This window comes from Periplaneta americana, chromosome 4, assembly GCF_040183065.1.
Source record: "Periplaneta americana isolate PAMFEO1 chromosome 4, P.americana_PAMFEO1_priV1, whole genome shotgun sequence".
Lineage (NCBI taxonomy): Eukaryota > Metazoa > Arthropoda > Insecta > Blattodea > Blattidae > Periplaneta > Periplaneta americana.
The window spans coordinates 109477807-109496919 of record NC_091120.1 but is presented as its reverse complement, the minus strand read 5'-3'; the positions used below and the strand labels follow the sequence as shown (position 1 = coordinate 109496919).

Sequence of the window (19113 nt, the reverse complement as noted above, 5' to 3'; positions counted from 1 at the left end):
TCTTGAAGAAATCGGCCCATCTAGTGGTCTGGCGTCCCACTCTTCTTCTGCCGATCCTGGGATCCCACAATGTGAGTCTGTGCGTCCATGTCTGTGGTCCATCCTTACCACGTGCCGTCCCCCTTTCCACTTCAGGCTTTCTGCGGTGTTTAGGACGTCTTTCATGCCGGTACGGTTACGTAGCTCCTCGTTCCTGACTTTGTTCCTCAGAGAAAGTTGCAGGATTTTTCTTTCCATACTGCGTAGGCAGGTTTGAAGCATACGCCTCTGTTTTGATGTTAGGGACCAGGTTTGGCATCCATACAGTAGGACAGGTAATACACATTTTTCCAGCGTCTCAACCTTTAAGCTTAGCCTCTGGAATTTGTCTGTAAGTATGAACTTTAGAGACCAGAACTTCTTCCATGCCATTATATTATAATAGCTATAATTAAATACCCGAGTTGAAATTTTGTAATTTTTGCTCAAAAAATTAGGATCCTTCGTTCTTTTAATAACAAAAATTGCATATGGACTAAAATAGACAATTTTCATGTCCATAGGGCTGTCTATTGTGATAAGACTTCGCAGAAACGGCATTTGTTTATTTTTGTCTTTATAGATCCAAACTTTTAAACTAATTTTTCTCGGATTAGATTGATTATACATTTTTCTTCATTTAAAATACTACTCTTCCTACAAATGTTGTTGTAGTTGCATAATTTTTGTGAATGTTCTTGAATGTAGTCTCGATAATGTTAATTACTATCAGACTTCCTTCAGATGCCATATTTCATTTTTACAGGTTATAGTTTAAACACTTATAATTCTTTGGAAATTTTATATTCGAATAATATATTTTCATATTTTTGAGTAGCCTAAATTAAATGGATACCTTTGAGAGCAGCAATTTTTTTCTGAGCGCCTGACAATTATATAGACACAATTTTAGAAAAAAAAATTAAATAATTATTTGGGAAGAGTAACGGTTTTCAAAAATGCTATTGCAATTTACAAATTGTTAATAATTGACAAATTTCTTAATCAAATTACATGAAATTTCGTTAAGAGACTATATATAGGCTATTCGATATAATAACTACAAATTTTCATAAAATTTTAATAGGCCTAGTTTAGAAAATTGAAATTTCATCTCGGTGTTCCTTAATATTTTATCTTTTATTAATCATATTTGTGATAGTTTAATAATATATCTGAACTGATTTTATTGCTAGTAATATCATTTGAATATGTTAAAATTTTGCTACTGGTATGTCTGCCTGTAAATTATTACAGATTCTAACTCTAATTCTGGTACAGACTAAATTCTTGTTGCTATAGCTATTAATTCTTACTGTAATATTTAAAAAAATACTGTTTTACTATTAATAATATTTCTGCCTCCAATATAATGAATTATTTTATTATTATTTTACTGCCTTTTCTATTACATTATTTCTGCTACCATCATTATTTATGATAAAATTACTATTAATTCTCCTACAGTTAATACTTTGTAATCAATACTATTATCTGCACTTAATAATATCAATGATAATAATTTCTTCTAATAATAATACTAATATTATTTCTGCTAACAACGATATTCCTACTACCAATGCTTTTATTACTAATAACATTTGCGCTAATGATAATGTTTCTTCTGTTATAGTTATTCCCGATGCTAGTTCGTCTACTGTTCCTGCTACTTCGATGCTTTTTTAGTGGATTGCTTTACAACGCTTTATCAACTGCTATGGTTATCTAGGGTTTGAACCCGAGCCCATTAGTTTCACAGTCAGACGTGCTAACCGTTACTCCACAGCGGTGGGCATAAGGCCTGTTACTCTTAAATTTTAGTACTTCGTATCACCATCTCTTTCTATCAGCTTTTTTTGCTACACGATCTTTGTCTATAGTTAAGTAGTTAAAAAAATGACAAAAATTAAATAACTTGATATTATATCGAATTGACTTGTATTTTTGAGTACTTATTTTTGTCTTATAACATAAAATAAATATGCAACGACAAATCTAAGAAATTTGGAAGAAAGGGAAGTGATTTATTTAATTTGAGTTCCTTGTTAATAAAGTATTTCTCGTTCTAAGGACTAAATTTCTTGAAGGAAATTTTGTATTATATAAGTTACTATAACTGTATTTCTGGTACAAGCGTATTATTGTCTCTAATGTAATCGATAATAATATATTATGAAACAAGTTTATAATGTTATACTTAATGGGATGACTCAATTTTTTGGGAACGAGCGAAGCAAGTTTGCTACTTTTGATAAATGCATTAACTGTATAACATTTTAAACGTGTGTCATATTTTTTTACGACAGCATTGTAAAATATTAATAAAGAAATAACAATGATGGGTAGTTCGATATCATGGTCTATGTAGAAAAAGTTTGCTATTGCAACAATGATGTATTAAATATTATAGCATGTCAAATCGTTTCATAATATTAACTTTATGGCACAAGTTATGCCGTCACAATAGAAGTCATGACGTTTTAGTTGGCATGGTAATATTTTACGGCTCTGGTAAAACAATGTGGAATATTATGCACATTTTCACTAACGATAATAGTTATTTATGGTACTTGTGAGGTAAGTACATCTTTATTGCACGAGTGGAAAGATTTAAGCACGAGGCGTCAGCCGATGTTTTATAAAAGAAAATATGTTGAAAATAAGTCCTCATGTAATCACATACCATGGCATGGATTTTAGAATCAATACGTGTACTAGGTAGGTCATGATGTAGGAGGCCATGATTAGTAAAGAATGGTGTCTAAGGCGTTGGATAAATAACAAATTATAATTAATTATATAATTTTAATATATATATTTTTTCATTTTAAACGTGTATTTTCGTCTTTTTTGAACTTTTAGGGATTATTTAGAAGTGTTCACGGGACTATTGTGATTAAAATAATTTCACATTTTACTTCTGTAAACTTAAGAGGAATATTAAAACTTAATTAATCATCGTGTCTGTTTAGCTCAGTTGGCTAACGCGTGTTGTTTTAAAATCCTATAAACCCACTTTGTCAGATTCAAGTCTCTTCGCATCCCAAAAGGTAAATTATTACAAAATTTTAGAAAGATGCATATTAGATATGGATGTAATGTACAAATTACGACGTAGCAGATAGAGAAAAGTGAAGGAGATTGAGTGTATTAATTTAATTTAATTTAATTTAATTTAATTTAATTTCTTCCTGTAACCACTACAGGTTGCCGTCGACAAAGAGTACCATGATACAATAGAGTAAAAGCCTTGAGGCTTAGTGATAAATTGTTGTTAGAGTGAAAAAGAAAGAATTTGAATTATATTGAAACACATGATGTTAAACGAAGTAACGTCAAGAAGATGCGAATTAGTCATGGTCCATATGTATGATGCCTGAAAATAGCTATTGAGCCTTTGAATGCTGCAATTGTTAGATCTCTTAAAATACTTTTATGCAGGCCAAAAGATATACAGAAGTCGACTAGGAACCGGGGTATGGTCCCACGGCCTCCTATCATTAGTCCCGTAATGACGATGGATTCCAGATGGTATTTGTCCTTATAAAAACTGATGGAAGGTTCATATATATTCCTTTTTTCCTCGAGTACTTCTTCTGGCTGGTGTTCGTGCGATTCGAATCTCACAGTAGGGTCTATGATGTAACCTTCAAGAGAGGGAAGTTTAAATGCAATTATGTCAATTCTTCGATTACTGCCTTCACTGGATATGCCGTGTACTTCTTCATATACTGAATAACCTTTGTTCCTTAAGGCACTTGCTATTATAGATCTTACTGTATGATGCCGCGTATTTCGTAGAAGTTCACCATGTGGACAGGCCCCCAGGACATGGGCAAGGGTTTCAACCTCCCTTTCGCAACGTCGACAGAGGTTACTGCCCGAAGACCTGCCAGGTACACTACGCACAGCTGACACGTTCGCATTCATCTTGATTGCTTCCCTCCACTCACTACAGGAAAGACCCTTGTGATTCCGGATCCACTTATTGGACGGGGTATATTGTTGGTATAAGAGCACGCCTTTGCCTTTATGTTTTTTTCTGGCTCCAGTTCTCAAAAGCTTTTTCTCTTAATACTTGCCGTACCTTTCGCGTATCTACAGTGCCGTACTTGTCCAAAATATTTGCTGATTCGGTGATATTGAGTGCTGTGATACTGGATGTATTTCTTGGGATAATTTCCTTGGAGCATGTAGGAAGGAATTATTGGATTTAAGCAATATCTTACATGCGTTTATATTTCGTAAGTGTAATTCCCATGCTGAACAGAATAAACCTAATCCCTTGAATTTTGTGTCTGTATACAACATATCTGTAGGAAGGTCATTAGGCAGTTGCAGTATTTCTTTCAGCACACCCCTTATCATAATATCTGCATCCACTATGAATTTATTAGAAAGTTTTTTTGGAGGCACTGTCTGAAATGGATATATTAGACTAGGGCAGATTGAGGTGTTAATGATGTTGTATTTTTGATCCGCTTGTAAGTGTGGTGAAGAAATAAGCAATTCTACATTTGTTCTTAGTTTAGACAATGTTGAAAGAGGATCAAAATTAATCTCATCATAAAAATTGACTCCTAGATAGCGAATGAAGTCACCTTTTTGCAAACCAGCTATTTCATTTCCAGACGAGATGTGGAAATTTTCTTCAAACAGCTGACCCTTTTTAATATATTAACTTCTTGAGTAATAGTTCAATGGAAAAGTATACGTGTGTACCCGGGTACTAGGAAAATACTAAACTGTGAGGTAAAGTCACTAGTGAAATAAAGTAATGTTGAATAAAATCCTACTTTACAAACGCAAAAGTATTTAGTAAAGGCATGTTTTTCATTATGGTCATGGATAAAGGTTGTTTATAATTCTGTTGCACAAAAAAATAAATTTTAAGAGGATAGTGTGATAAAAAAAAACGAAAAAAATATTTTATTTCAATTTAGGAATCTCCTGACTTCTATTTTCCATGACCTGTGGCTATTTTTCATATTGGGAATGTTGAAAGGTCCTTAGTCACCATTTTCAAATCACTATGCACAGTGCCCCTCTTAATGAAGCTACAACATTTGTTCTGGGAAATTATTTTCCTATGCCCTCCTATTTGAAATATTTTAATGTAATATCTTTCTCAAAGTGTGTATTTATGTATAAAATAGTTCCATAAAAAATTATTCTACAATTTCTTCCATTTTACAATATATGATTCTTCTGTTTAGCAGTAAACAAAGAAATGTATTCAAAAATATTGTACTATGCTGTTGTAACAGCAGCAAGCCAATTCAATATGAGGAATGAAGTGTGAAGTTTGGAAATCAGAAGAGATCAGTGAAAATGCGAGGAAAATCAGTGTTCAACGAGACAAGAACCGAACGTCCGTGTCCAAGGCTAGGAGAACTGAGAATTCCAAAAATGTGATGAGGAAATTGGAACATCAGCAAAATGAGCCCGCCCGCCCGCCTAGGAACTATTCAAAATACAGCCTCCCAATTTTATCGTAGATTGGCATAACATAGATACAACGATGTTTCAAATGCGTATCTGAAATAACTATAGAATTTAATATTTTCACCAAACTGTCCCTTTAAAGTGAAACGTAAAGCGTTAAATATGACATAGAAAACGTTTATGTACAAAAATAATGCCCGATATCATTTTGAATTCTTACATTGATATCCCAAATGAATGTCACTCGTTTATGATTAGATCATATTTGAGTATGCATAAGTACTTAATATGTCTACCGTAATAATTATGTTGCGATATTTGTGACCTTGAATTTTGATAATTTATTAAAGGAGTTTATAGCATTTAAAGCAATAAAAATGAATAAAGAACTAAAGATAAAGTGGTCAGTATAAACATTTCATGATAATAATGTTTTTCTATTATTTTTCTACAACAAAAAAGAACATAATTTCTGAGCAACCCATTCAGTCGCAAAATTACGGTTTTGTTTGGAAAAGTCTAATTGTTTGTTCTTGACTCCTTTTAAGTTTTTGTGAATTGCCCATAGACTCATTTTTATAGCATGATGCCTGAATTTCCAGATATGAACTGTGCTCTTGAGAGGACTCGCTCTCAACAACTCATTGTCCATGAAGCGGTATTGAAGTTGCTGTTCTCTGTAGATGATGCAGTGAATGAAGGAGTTAAGGAAATATATTAATCTATACCAGGCATGCCAGAAATCAGACTCTAAATGTGCAGTTTTGTGCGCGGATCGCCGCTCTGTGCACACTGTATCATTCGAGCGTTGCTCTTACCCTTTCTTAGCTGGAGGGTTGTACAATAATCTATTCTGCTCTTCTAGGGTTGGATTAAATAGGCATTTAGACATTATAAACACACTTAGCAAAAGGAAAAAAAAAACACGGTTATTATCAGTGTCTATACTTGACAGTTGTAATACTAGAAACTGGAGGCTTACTCAGTTATATTTCACAAAATAGTGTTTTGTAAAGCATAATTTATAAATCTCATTTTTATATAGTACTAGCTGAAAGTACCCGGCATTGCCCGGGTTTACCTTTCTGCTTCTATTTTTAATTAAACTGGTTATTACATTTTCGGAAATCTCGGAAACCTAACTACAGACAACCAAAACGAATTTCTTTACTAAGCTTTCCTCGCCCATAAAGATGAATCTTTACTTAACGTCACTTACAAGAATTAATGAACTCCTTAGCCAAATGTCTTCCAGGATTAACTCAGGGTTGTAAATCATGCACCGAAAAGAAAACATTTCATCATGTGCCTGACGTTAAACTGTTGTTTTAAATTTATATAGTTATTTGTTTTTATGTATTTATTTGTTGTTACTTATTTATTTATTTGTTTTATTCATTTGTGTTTATTTATTTATTTATTTATTTATTTATTTATTTATTTATTTATTTATTTATTTATTTATTTATTTATTTATTTATTTATTTATTTATTTATTTATTTATTTATTTATTTATTCTGGTGTAGTTAAGGCCATTAGGCTTTCTCTTCCACACCACCAGAAATACAAATAAAGTAATAGAAAAATCAAACTATAAACAAAGTAAAACCCAACGAAAATATAATTCCTTCTCCTCTTTCTGATCAGTTTCAGCATCGAACCAATATATACATATACTGTATAATTTAATTTATATTGGAAGATTTTTTACCTCTTGACCGCTGTACACCCACTTATACCATAGGCCTACCCAGTTTTTTTTTAATATAACTTGAAACTATATCTCATAAATTCAGTACATATTACATTGATTCTAATTTTATACACAGAATACAGATACAATATAAACTCGCAATGTCGTTTTTTAACATAAAGACTAATATTCTGAGAAACGTATAGGCCTACCGGTATTTTAGAAATTAAGAGATTTTTATTTCCACAACGCTTAACATACTACATTTATTATACAGATATAATTTCGCAGCAACACTTTTCGGACGTGAACAACAATATTTTGAGAATTAATACAGTGCTATTTTCAGTGGGCTTATATACATTCACATACATGGCAAAAGTATCATTGAATTGCTTATTGATATGTGTAAAATCTTTTCCCCCCACTTCTTTGTATAAAATAAAGCGATGATGAGAAAAACACGCAGTTTTTTAATTAATGTCTGCAACTTTGAACGACTGTCCTTGAGCTTCATTTTAATATGGCCATTACAAATGCTAGTGGCATTGAAATTGCAGTTGCTTAAAATTGAATGAGTATCCTAGCAATGCGTGGAATAAAAACATCTTCTTTTATTTTTGCAGTTAATATTGCCAATTCTATTACGTTTCGTATGAGTTTTTCACACCAATTCTTATTCGTGCATAATTTTAGTGGGTCAATATTTCGCATTAGTACTATTGGTTATTCAATATTAAGTAAATTATGTGGTAGCAATCCTCGTAGTTTCAAAGAATTCTAGACAGTTTGCTCACTATCTACAAAATTGCATCGAGGAATTCATAATACGGTCCTAGACTGCGTAAAGATACTTATTGCATAAGTTACCTAGTTTTAGCCTTCATGATCTGTAACAACAATGTAATTTAATTTCGTGTTAAAATTTCCATGGTCTCGTGAAAGTCGATGTTGAATACAACAGACAATAATAAAAAAAAAAAACAATTGACTGTAGAAGATTGTATTTTAGTATCACACATGAATGTTTGACCGTATTTATTTTTATTTTTTATATTTTTAATTAGTTTAACTTCCATTTGCACAATTTTAATGTAGTCTATGTTCTTCTCCTGGTTATGAAGGTTAAATGTGCAAAGTTTGGCACATATCGGTCAAAGCGTGTAGATTTGTATAGAGAACATACACACATACATACATACATACATACATACATACATACATACATACATACATACATACATACATACATACATACATACATACATACATACATACATACATACATACCCACGTTCAATTTTATATATTAAGATTTGAAGAAAAAAAATATTGCAGTAATTTCGAAACAACAAAAAACGAACAAGTATTTCATTGTATGTAGTAGGTACTAATTATTTTAAAGTAATAGACCCTACTCTTTCATTGTTCGTCGAGCATTTTTATTTATTGGGACCACTGGTACAAATGGTGAAGAAAATATTATACTCCCAATTAATTACATGTAGTAGGACATTGTGAAGTTTTTACACTGAAATAATTTCCTTGCCGTATGTCAATATAAATTAACATTTATATTAATAAATTATATAAATTAAGCTTAGAATTTAAATTGACATATAGTTTATTTGGAAAACGTTGAGAGCAAGTATCAACAAGTTGGAAGCGTTACTGAAAGAAATTAAAAGTATAGTTCACAAGCTGTGAAGCGACAATATTCTGTTAATGTCAGGTTTAAAGGTTTATATTAGCATAATATGGTGACCTGAGATGGAAAATTACCATTACATATTTTTCCAGAAAATTTTTCCGCCTTGAAAATAGTTGCTTCCTTCGCTCCTTACAACCTCAAGAGCCTAATATGTATTCCTCACTATATTCTCATCACTTACCAGCTTATGAAATGAAAGTCGTAAGTCGTCTAATCTTTGTTGGCTGTGTTAGTACATACTCCAAAACAACGCCATTGTCAAGTTCGTTTTCCTATGAGAGTACTGATTAAGAAATAAGCGCTGGCAATGTCATATTTTGAGAACTTTAATAATCTGATCTAAACTGTCACAGGACTATTATCTCGACATAGGCTGATAAAAGCCTTTCATTTTAAAATAATTATTGTTGGCTGAGGAAAACATTATAACAATTATGTTATATGATTCGTAATTCTCTTCTTCGTTATCTGTGAACTTTTCACTTTATTTATAACTCATTCACAGACACAGCCAAATCAGCACCCGTACTCAACCTGCGTTACTGAAAGAAAAGCTGATAATATATGCTGTTGCAGGTCTGTATAGCCCTGTCGCGTTCCCCTCCAAGGCGATTCACTCCCTTCAGGTAGGGGAATAGAAAGTGCACATCACACAGAGACTACTGCACAATGTGCGTGATTGCAAAATGTGCAGGGTTTTGGCATGCCTGATCTATACTGATTAGGACATTTCGATAGGATTATTTCTTCAATGAAAAATAAATTTCAGTACGTCTCTACACTGACTTCTCAAAATAGAAAGTCTTTTTAAAATTATCCCAGACAAAAAACATAAGATAGATTATTATAGAGTATTGTGTGACTCAAGAACTTACTATGTATTTTATTATGTTTGTCGAAATTAATAAATATAATTAATTAGCTTTCCATTTGATCGCGTCTCTTGTTACTTCGATTTTATGTATAGTAAGTTCCCCAAATAAAAATGATTTAATTGGATGAAAAAAAAACATTAGTGGATGGTGCCGTAAGTACTTAATTCAGAGTGCGTGACAAGCTGAACCAAATAGGAATTAATTGTAAAAAAAGTCAAAAACTGTAGGAGAAAACGGAGTGAATATTTTTGATATCAGTTAAGTCTGAAATCCAGATAAAATCGTCAATACCATTTTATTCTGTTCTATGAAAGCAATGGGAAATGGATCACAAAGAATGAAGAAACCACATTGGTACGTAACTACATCACACTTAACGATCTTCATACGGCACCCATTAAACGTAATGTAATATCTTTTAATATGAAGCTCTGTTACGAGGGAAAAAATGTCTGTACATGCTGAACCGTAAATAATGTTATTAATTTTAGAGGATTATTCTTTGAAATATTTCAAACAAAAAAGTTAAAAATTTTATAGTAATTTTGTGGGATGGCAGATAAGCTCAATTGTTAAAATTAAATAAATATTAAGATTATGTATGCCGTCTTTTTTAGCTCATCTAAAATTACATGTGATTTATTTTTCACATACATCACAATACATAGGGGGCAATAACAGATGAACATTTTCGGCATGGTATACCATCATCAGATCGGTAAAAACCATTAATAACAAAATATGAACACTTTACAATAGTTATGAATCAAATACCATATTTATAAACATTTGCTACATGATGATTGAAATAAGATAAATTGGTCATATAGTGTATGGCATTGAAGTGAAAAACAAGTGATGTGATAATACAAACCTGGTTTTCAGATAGTAGCTTCCTGTAAAACAGGTTTGAAAATTTTATAAAAATTGTTCCGTGGTCAGGTATCGATCCCGGGACCCTTCGCTTAGCGCACGAATGCTCTTCCGACTGAGCTACCCCAGAAACTGTACACGACGTCACAATTTTTCCTTTATATCCACACAAATCAAATGGGCTGACAAGACGCCTGAAGCTAACTTTGAGTTCACACAAATTTTGTATGACATAAATTGTGGCTTCCTATTAACGTACCTCCAGTAACGAATATATTATGCAAATCTTTCAGGTAGTAGCTCCCTATGAAGCAGGTTTGAATAATTTCAAGGAAAAATTGTTCCGTGGTCGAGTATCGATCCCGGGACCCTTCGCTTAGCGAACAAATGCTCTTCCGACTGAGCTACCCCAGGAACTATAAACGACAATTTATTCATTTTATTAATTTTATGGTTACGGGTATTCTTACTATTGACTATTGGCCTCATTGATACATCAGTTTTATGTGTTTCGGGTAGCGTACCCGGGATAACGAACATAAATCTGACTTTAAATTCAACCGCAACAAATCAAAATTTGCTCAACATCTCATAGAAAGAGGTCATGAATTAACCATCATTCATGATTCTTTATCCATCGTTAGATCAATTAACTGTACTAAAACTGAAACCATAGAAGAATACTACATCGCAAGGAATTAATCTCAGGAACTTCTTTACTTAATGAACAACTCCGTAAGACACGTAAACCTTTAGGCCTATTTAATTTGGTCAATGTAGAGTATCCACCGCCCACTGAAATAATATTGGTTAAACGAGCGTTGAGCGACTTCCGCCGATTTTGGAATAGACACCGACGCATTAGGTTAGGTTAGTTTATGCTTTTGTTACCCCGTTAAGATGAAGGTGAAAGCGATTGAGTGTGACTTTTTGTTTTCTATGTTGGCAGTTCAAGTGCGTCGGTATCTATTCCAAAATCGGCGGAAGTCACTCGACGCTCGTTTCACCAGAATATTTCACACTTTTATCACTGCCAATGTTGCGCTATAAATCAATTTTCGCAATCTAATGTAAAAGACTGCCTACACAAGCAACAAGTGATACTAAATGTTTAGGATTAGTGTAAAACTGGCTTATGTCTCCTATAGTGGGCGGGACATAAGTAACATTAACTTTTAATTTATATAGACTTATCAATTACAAACACAAACCTCAATAATTTTGTTCCCTCAGTATACCCCCACCATCTTTTATTGTTCACCCCACTCCACAAACCCTTCCCTCGTAACGCCACACGCATTTTGTAAACTCGTTGCGTCTTTCAGTCGAGCTGCTTCGCGCCATGCATCCACTACTAAGCTTCCAACACAACATGTAAGTTTCTGTCATACACAATTAACGATCATATAATGAATTAACATATATTATTTTCATTATTTTGCATTTAACGAAATCAACTCACAGTAGGCTTCCACAATAATAACTTTCGTTCGACTTGTAGTTCATAAGACTTCACTGAAACACGCAACATGTAATGTACAGCAGTGGCAAAAAAAAACCGGACCGACCCTTGTAGCTGATTTCAGAGCCTTGTTCACAGTGACAGCACGATAGACTGGTAACTAAGACTTTCGTGATTCGAATCCTGCTTGGGAAGGAAACTTTTTTTGTCCCATATTCAAATTTATTCCCAATACTTTTCGATTGCAGCGATATTTTACTATTTAATTAACTTATTATTCCTAGAACATAAATTCTTACCAGCTTATTTTCTAATGACTTTCGAAATGGGCTACATCAGCAGTCGAAACTACAACAATTTCAATAGATTACTCGCTATCTTGCGAATGCGGGCGTGGCATGCGCAGTGGCTCATTTCGGAGACTTTGATTATTCCGTCGGTCCGGTTTTTTTGTCACCACTGTACTTCCCAAGGAAGAATTTGTACTACTTCACATTACGAAACTAGCAGTCCACACAACAAACTTGCATTCATTCGTGATGTTTCACTGTTTTCTACTGTGCATATTTATGTCATATGTTAATGAACAATCACATCACTTGTTTTAACTTCAATACCATACACTATATGACTAATTTAACTTATTTTAATCATTATATAGCAAATGTTTATAAATATGGTATTTGACTCATAACTAGTGTAAAGTGTTCATATCTTGTTACTGATGGTTTTTACGATCTGATAATGGCATACCATGCCGAAAATGTCCATCTGTTATTGCTCTCTGTGTTGTGATGTTGTGAATAAATAAATCGCATGTAATTTTGATAAGCTAAACAAGACGGCATACATAATCTTAATACATTTAACTTTAAAAAGTTTAATAGGCTATAAGAATTCCAGTATGCTCAGTCAATTTAAGGGAGCGTTGTATTATGATTGATAATAAATGATAGAAAGAATTTTAGTTTATTCCTTTACAGTATGGTCCAACTCTCCTGACGTTTGGGACGTGTTCACTTATACGGCAATAGAAATTAGCAACTGTGCTGTGTGACCACGTACGAACATTCGTTGACGCCGCTTGTAAAAATAATACGTACGCTCGGACAAATTCTTCGTCACAGGGTCTCTACATGTTATTAGGTTGAATGACATTATTTTTTCAAAATTTAGACACAAGAATCTCATTTCTACGCCAAGGCTTTGCATTTTATTCGGAGAGGAAATTAATGTAAATGTTTAGTTTAAGTAAAATAAAATTAGGTAGTTATAGCATGATATAGATGAATTTCATTATTTGTTTTCTTTCTACTCTAACAGGGTTTATAACATTTATTTTACAAAATTATTTCCACCTATGTAAATGTTAATGAATGGCAACTTTTGTAATGAATAGTGGTAGCAAATAAATGAAATACTTAATTTTTATTAATGTAATCGATAGCCACTCCAGTTACTATCATACCGTATAAGGTTGTCCACTGTTCTCCTTATGGAAGACACAAACTCATTTATATACTGTTCAGATGAGACTACATAACCCAAGCATTCTGTAGTATTCCCCATAGCTATTGTGACGTCTGGGGGTCTTATATTATCCAGGATATCATTCACCGTGCTCTGCACTTCAGACCAAACATTTTTCAACAGTTTGAGATCAGGACATTTTGGAACCCAGGGGTCAAGTGAAATATCATCTTCTGAAAACGTCTCAGACACAACAAAGATGTGTGGGTGAAGAATTGTCGTGTTGAAAAATTACAATTTCATCAGGTTGCTCAATGCGCACGCTGGGTTGCATTATGTTTTCCAGTATGTGGATATATTTCTGGGAAGTCAAATTCTCTTCAATTTTTCACATGGTTACTCCTCATAGCCTGGAAATCCATCCCCAAACAGCGACAGAAATACGTCCACTGCGATGCCTTGTTGGTACATATTCTGACTGGAACCCTGTGGACCGAATAGGACTAAATAAAAGAGATCCATGGCTGGTATTTGCGAAAATTTTTTCATCTGTAAATGTCATATTTACCTATGCATATTCTTAATATTCTCGGCAAAACGAGATGCGATTTATTCTATGTTCATCTTTTAGTATGTCTTTGATAGCTGCCCACCTTGGCTTTGTGTTAGCTGTGTCTTAATACGACGAAGAACTGTCTCTTTCGATTCTGGGAAGTTAGCACGAACGCGCGAATTTAGCAGTACTGAATGGTTATTGCCTAAAAGTAGCAATTAATTCAGCGTCTTGTTTTGAAGTAGAAATGCGTGGTCGTCCTCCCCTGGTTTCTTCTTAAATAACCTCGTTTTGTAATTGTTCCCACCAACGGGATGCTGTTCTTGGGTACGCTGCGTAGCGTTCTCCAGCACTATCAGCTCTCATTCCTCTCTCCTCAATAAGCGCTGTCACTTTAGCATTAATATCCATTATTATAAACTGATGTTATATTATTGTGATCCAACATGGTATTTATACGTGCAGGGAAATGAAAAATTCTCCTAGAATGTTCTATATTACTCAACAGAAATAAAAAAAAAAAAACATGTTTTAAACATTTCGATAGGCTACAAAATGGACTCAACGTTTTTATTTCCGTAGGTTATATGTACCGTTATTGCTCTAAGAGGTTATTATTGGTTCGATTAGCTACGTATATACATGCAATTCAGAATTCAAATACCTTCCTTCCCCCAGGACGAAATGTGGAGTGGGGTATGTAGGCATATTGCCAACATAATTTGCCCCAGATTTTATTTTCAGATTATTTCATAGGACAAAAGTTTTGTGAGGCAATGTACCTTATCTACTCCAAATCAATTTTCAGACAAGTATAACAATTCGTGAAAATATTTTGAGGGAGGGGAAATGACTCAACAAGGTTTCTAGGAACTATTAAAAATTTTATGGACTTAATTAATGTGCAACAGAATGATCAAAGAGATAATTACTGACAAATATTTTCACTTGAATTAAGCAACACTGTGATTCTTCATTGCATAAGGCTTTGAAAAGATGTAGAAAGAAAAATTTAGTTTCTTCAACACAGGATGAGGAAAGTTTCGGGTAAAGTCGTAGACCTATCAGTATTACGGTAAAATATTGCACCTGCAATGACGTCGACTTATGAAGGAAAGTATTAAAACAATGGCAATCAGTGTATGTTAAACGTTAAAGTAAAACACACTTGGTATTTTATAATTTTGTAGAATAATAAATTGCAATCTCAGGTATCAGAAATTGGTCTGAATCTTTTTTTACAGAGACGTAATCTATAAAATCCTGAAGACGCTAGCGTTTTGGGCGAAACAAAAAAAAAAAAAACACCATGGCTTTTGACGTAAATTCACCTGAACGCTTTAGCACTTGTGATATTTTCCTCGCCGCTTCCCATCGCTGAAGTGGAAAGAGTAAGTTATTTTGTGCTATGAATATTGTTACAACAGAATTGAGTTATATCCTTGGACTTAGCATGCTAATTAGATATTGACTGTGCGTTGTTATTTACAGTTATTCGAGAGCTCTTGTGACACTTACAAACCGCCAAGGGACATAACATTGGAACCACTGCAGTCTACACTTCTACGCCTAACCAACCTTCCACCTTCACTACCAAAAATGATACAGACCCGAGTAAGTAAGTTTTATCAGTTTTTCAATAATGCACGAAAATAAATTTTAACGTATGTTAGTGATAAATAACTGGTGTCCACCAGTCAGAATAATTCGTTGTTTTAATAATTTATTTATTGATGCAATTACTTTAGTTAATAATTACAATTAATGAAATGGTGCCTCCATTACTTCAGATAATCGAAAGTATTCACTGTTTGATCATTGTCAGTTTCATTAAAAATATAGCGGGAAACTCGGCCAAGTTTATTTTCTAAACGATATCTAGTGTCAAGGTTACACTATGTTCAAACAGGATTGGGCATATTTATTGAATGTTGTTTGTCTAAGAATACCGTGTGTCCGTGTTTTTCTTACTAACTTAAATATTGTTTGTGATGAAGAAACGTGAATCCCGGGAGAATTACGACGAAATTTTATCTTGCAGGATCTGGAAGCTATTCTTTTTACATAACTGGCTTAAATGAATCTTTTTTTCTTATAAATTGTATTCAGTTCCCACAACATTACACAACAACCAAATACAGAGTAATAAACATTTCAAAATAGCACCATACTCAACTCAACTGCCTACGAAATTTTTTACGAGCTAGTATGGGTCACTGAGACCCAGCATAGCTACGCCGAGAACACTGTTCGATCTGTACTGGCTGTTTACGATTAATCAAACCGCGGAATTTTTTTTTTTTTTTTTTTTTTCAATTTTTCTTATTTCTGCTTACTAAAGTAACACAAACACAACACCCATGCCCGAGGCGGGACTCGAACCCACAACCCTTCAGACCAAGCCGTAGAGTCATTGCGTGCCTCTACGGCTTGCGCCACCCGGGTCGGCCGGAATCGGGATAACGAATCAGAGATTCTGGAAATTTTTCATAATTGTACTGTACCTATTCATGCATCGGAAACAACGTTCTAATATTCAAACACTGTTACATTGGACTGCGCAGTGAGCAGTTGTGATTGCGCATTGTCCAAGCAAATTGCAGTATGTATTTATGAAGGTAAACAGTATCACATTTTTGCATGAAAAGCGCTGCGTATCAAGTAATGTGAGTAATCAAAGATACCGGTATTCAATATTTAAGTTTTATTTTCGATATGAATTTTTTTGTAAATACGTATCTGTAATACATAATGCATACTGATCCAATGGTTAATAATAAAATGCTTGATTTATCTCGAACAGTAAAAGTTTAGCAGATGACAGAAGTCATAGGTTTCAGAGAATTTAGACTTCGAACATAAAATAGAAATGAAGAAGTAATAATGAATCAGAATCTGAGGACTTGTATGATTCTGATTGTAATGAATAAAACGAGTGACCTTCTTGCAACAAAGATATAAATATACACCCTCTTGGGCTCAAATATTTTCCTAAGCACTTTATTCTCGAATATTCTTAACCTCTATTCTTTTCTCAAAGTGAGATCCAAGTTTCACAATAATACAGAACAAGCAGTAAAAATAACTTCATCAAGCTGTCTGACCTGATTTAACTTACACACACACACACACACACACACACACACATACACACACAAACACAAACACAAGTGAAATAACCTTGCAGATTGAAAGAGACGATAGGGTACACGTAAATGTATAGAAAATCTACATTACATCATGTTATTAAATGCACAGTTAAATAGAAAGTTAAGTTTCAAGTTTCTGCATTCCGCCGCTAAAACGCTCTACTCGTATACATAAGTAAGAGGTCAACGAACTCGATAAGCTTCCGTACGTAAGCTACCAATCTGTCAAGACATTGCCACACGTTCGCTTCGTGCAGTGGTTTGAATTTAGGATGTGTTTTAATTAAATTTACACTTAAACCGTGCACGCTATTGAAATACGCCAGAGGGATAAATTATTCTTTATTAGATTTCCTATCGATATGGGTAAAAATCACGATCCTGCTCTTAACAGTGACCGAATAAGAGATTATTAAACATTTTGGAAAAGAAGAAACATTTTTTTTTAACTATAAACTTTCCACCAATAGGCTAATATTACAATTTTTTGTTACATAAAACATGAGCTATTCGCTTTGGAAATCTGCAAGACTATTTCACTTCCACCCTGTATATATGTCAGTAGTCTTGCCTTCCGTACCCAATGTCGCGGGTTCGATCCGGGCACAGGTCAATTACATTTAAGCTTGCTTAAATGAGACAGACTCATGTCAGATGATTTACTGTCATGTAAAAGAACTCCTGCTTAACGAAATTTCGGCACACCGGCGACGCTGATGTAACCTCTGCAGTTGCGAGCTTCTTTAATAAAACATAATTTTTTAAACAAATATATATGTTTTAATACAAGGACCAAAAAATATAACTAGAACTTTCTTTTTTTTTAGGACCGGTGAAACGAAAAATAAAGAAATAAAATATGGTTCAGGAGGAAAGGATCATATATTGAGGGGCGATTAGTTTGAGCGATTCTAAAACGGAAACATTATGTAAACATATGTCCGAGTCTGGTTTCCGAGAAACACTATTTTAAACAACAGGCATGATTCTTCTTTTCTTCCTCCGCATAATTGCTCACATTGATGTAGACGCAACAAAACCGTCATTAGGTTGTACTATTGCCTTTATTATGTTGGCCACTACCATCTGCTCTTGTGTTATAAGAATACGTTTAGGATGTTCCTTTGGTAACACGGACTCGTATATACTTTCGACAAGATTGGGCCCTACATATTCGAGCCGGCCAGTGAACCAGAACATAAATAAAACCTATCCTTGGCGTAGAATCGGTCGCGGTGACATCATTTCTTACCCAACGGGATCATCCGAACTTACGTAATTTGTTTATTGTTTGTTGGGCTGGCTGCTGAATAAAAGTGAAGTCTACGAATGAAAAGTAGAAACGAGGATATAATTGCTTACTCTCGTTTAAAATCCTTATGATCATTTTACAGAATATCCAAACCAGCTGAAATTAGGAACACAGCATATGGCTACACGAGCTTGCAAATTGCGCCGAGATTGAAGGTGGCATTTTTGAACATGCCATATAAAGAGAAATGACAAAATACAACTTATAGGTAGCGATCTCTGAAATTACTATCTCCCTCACTTCTATGGCTCCTAAAAGTTTCGATTGGTTTTCTCCAAAACCATTGAGAATAATATGACATATGATAAATGTGTGTTTGCTTCTTAATCTCCCATACTATAGACACTTAATGCATGGTCCTTTTCTCTTGAATATAATATACCATGTATAAAATAATTTGGAGCTTCGAAATTTATGCGAAAGGAGTAACAAGTAAAAGAAGTGCACTTACGGAAATAATTTACTTGAAATGATTGACGAAATTATACACAAATAATGTTCACATTCAACAATATTCTAAAGAAAGAGAAGAAAAAAAAACTACAAAAGCA

The 19113-nt window shown here is 33.7% G+C and overlaps 1 long non-coding RNA gene across 1 annotated transcript in view; it reads left to right on the top strand.

Moving 5' to 3' along the window:
- LOC138698859 (uncharacterized) overlaps positions 1 to 15716 on the top strand; it is a 32197-nt gene extending 16481 nt beyond the window's left edge. The window contains exons 2-3 of the long non-coding RNA XR_011331965.1: positions 15346 to 15492; positions 15593 to 15716. This is a non-coding gene — a long non-coding RNA (uncharacterized lncRNA). The remainder of the gene's footprint in view (positions 1 to 15345; positions 15493 to 15592) is intronic.
- Positions 15717 to 19113: the final 3397 nt, after the last annotated feature.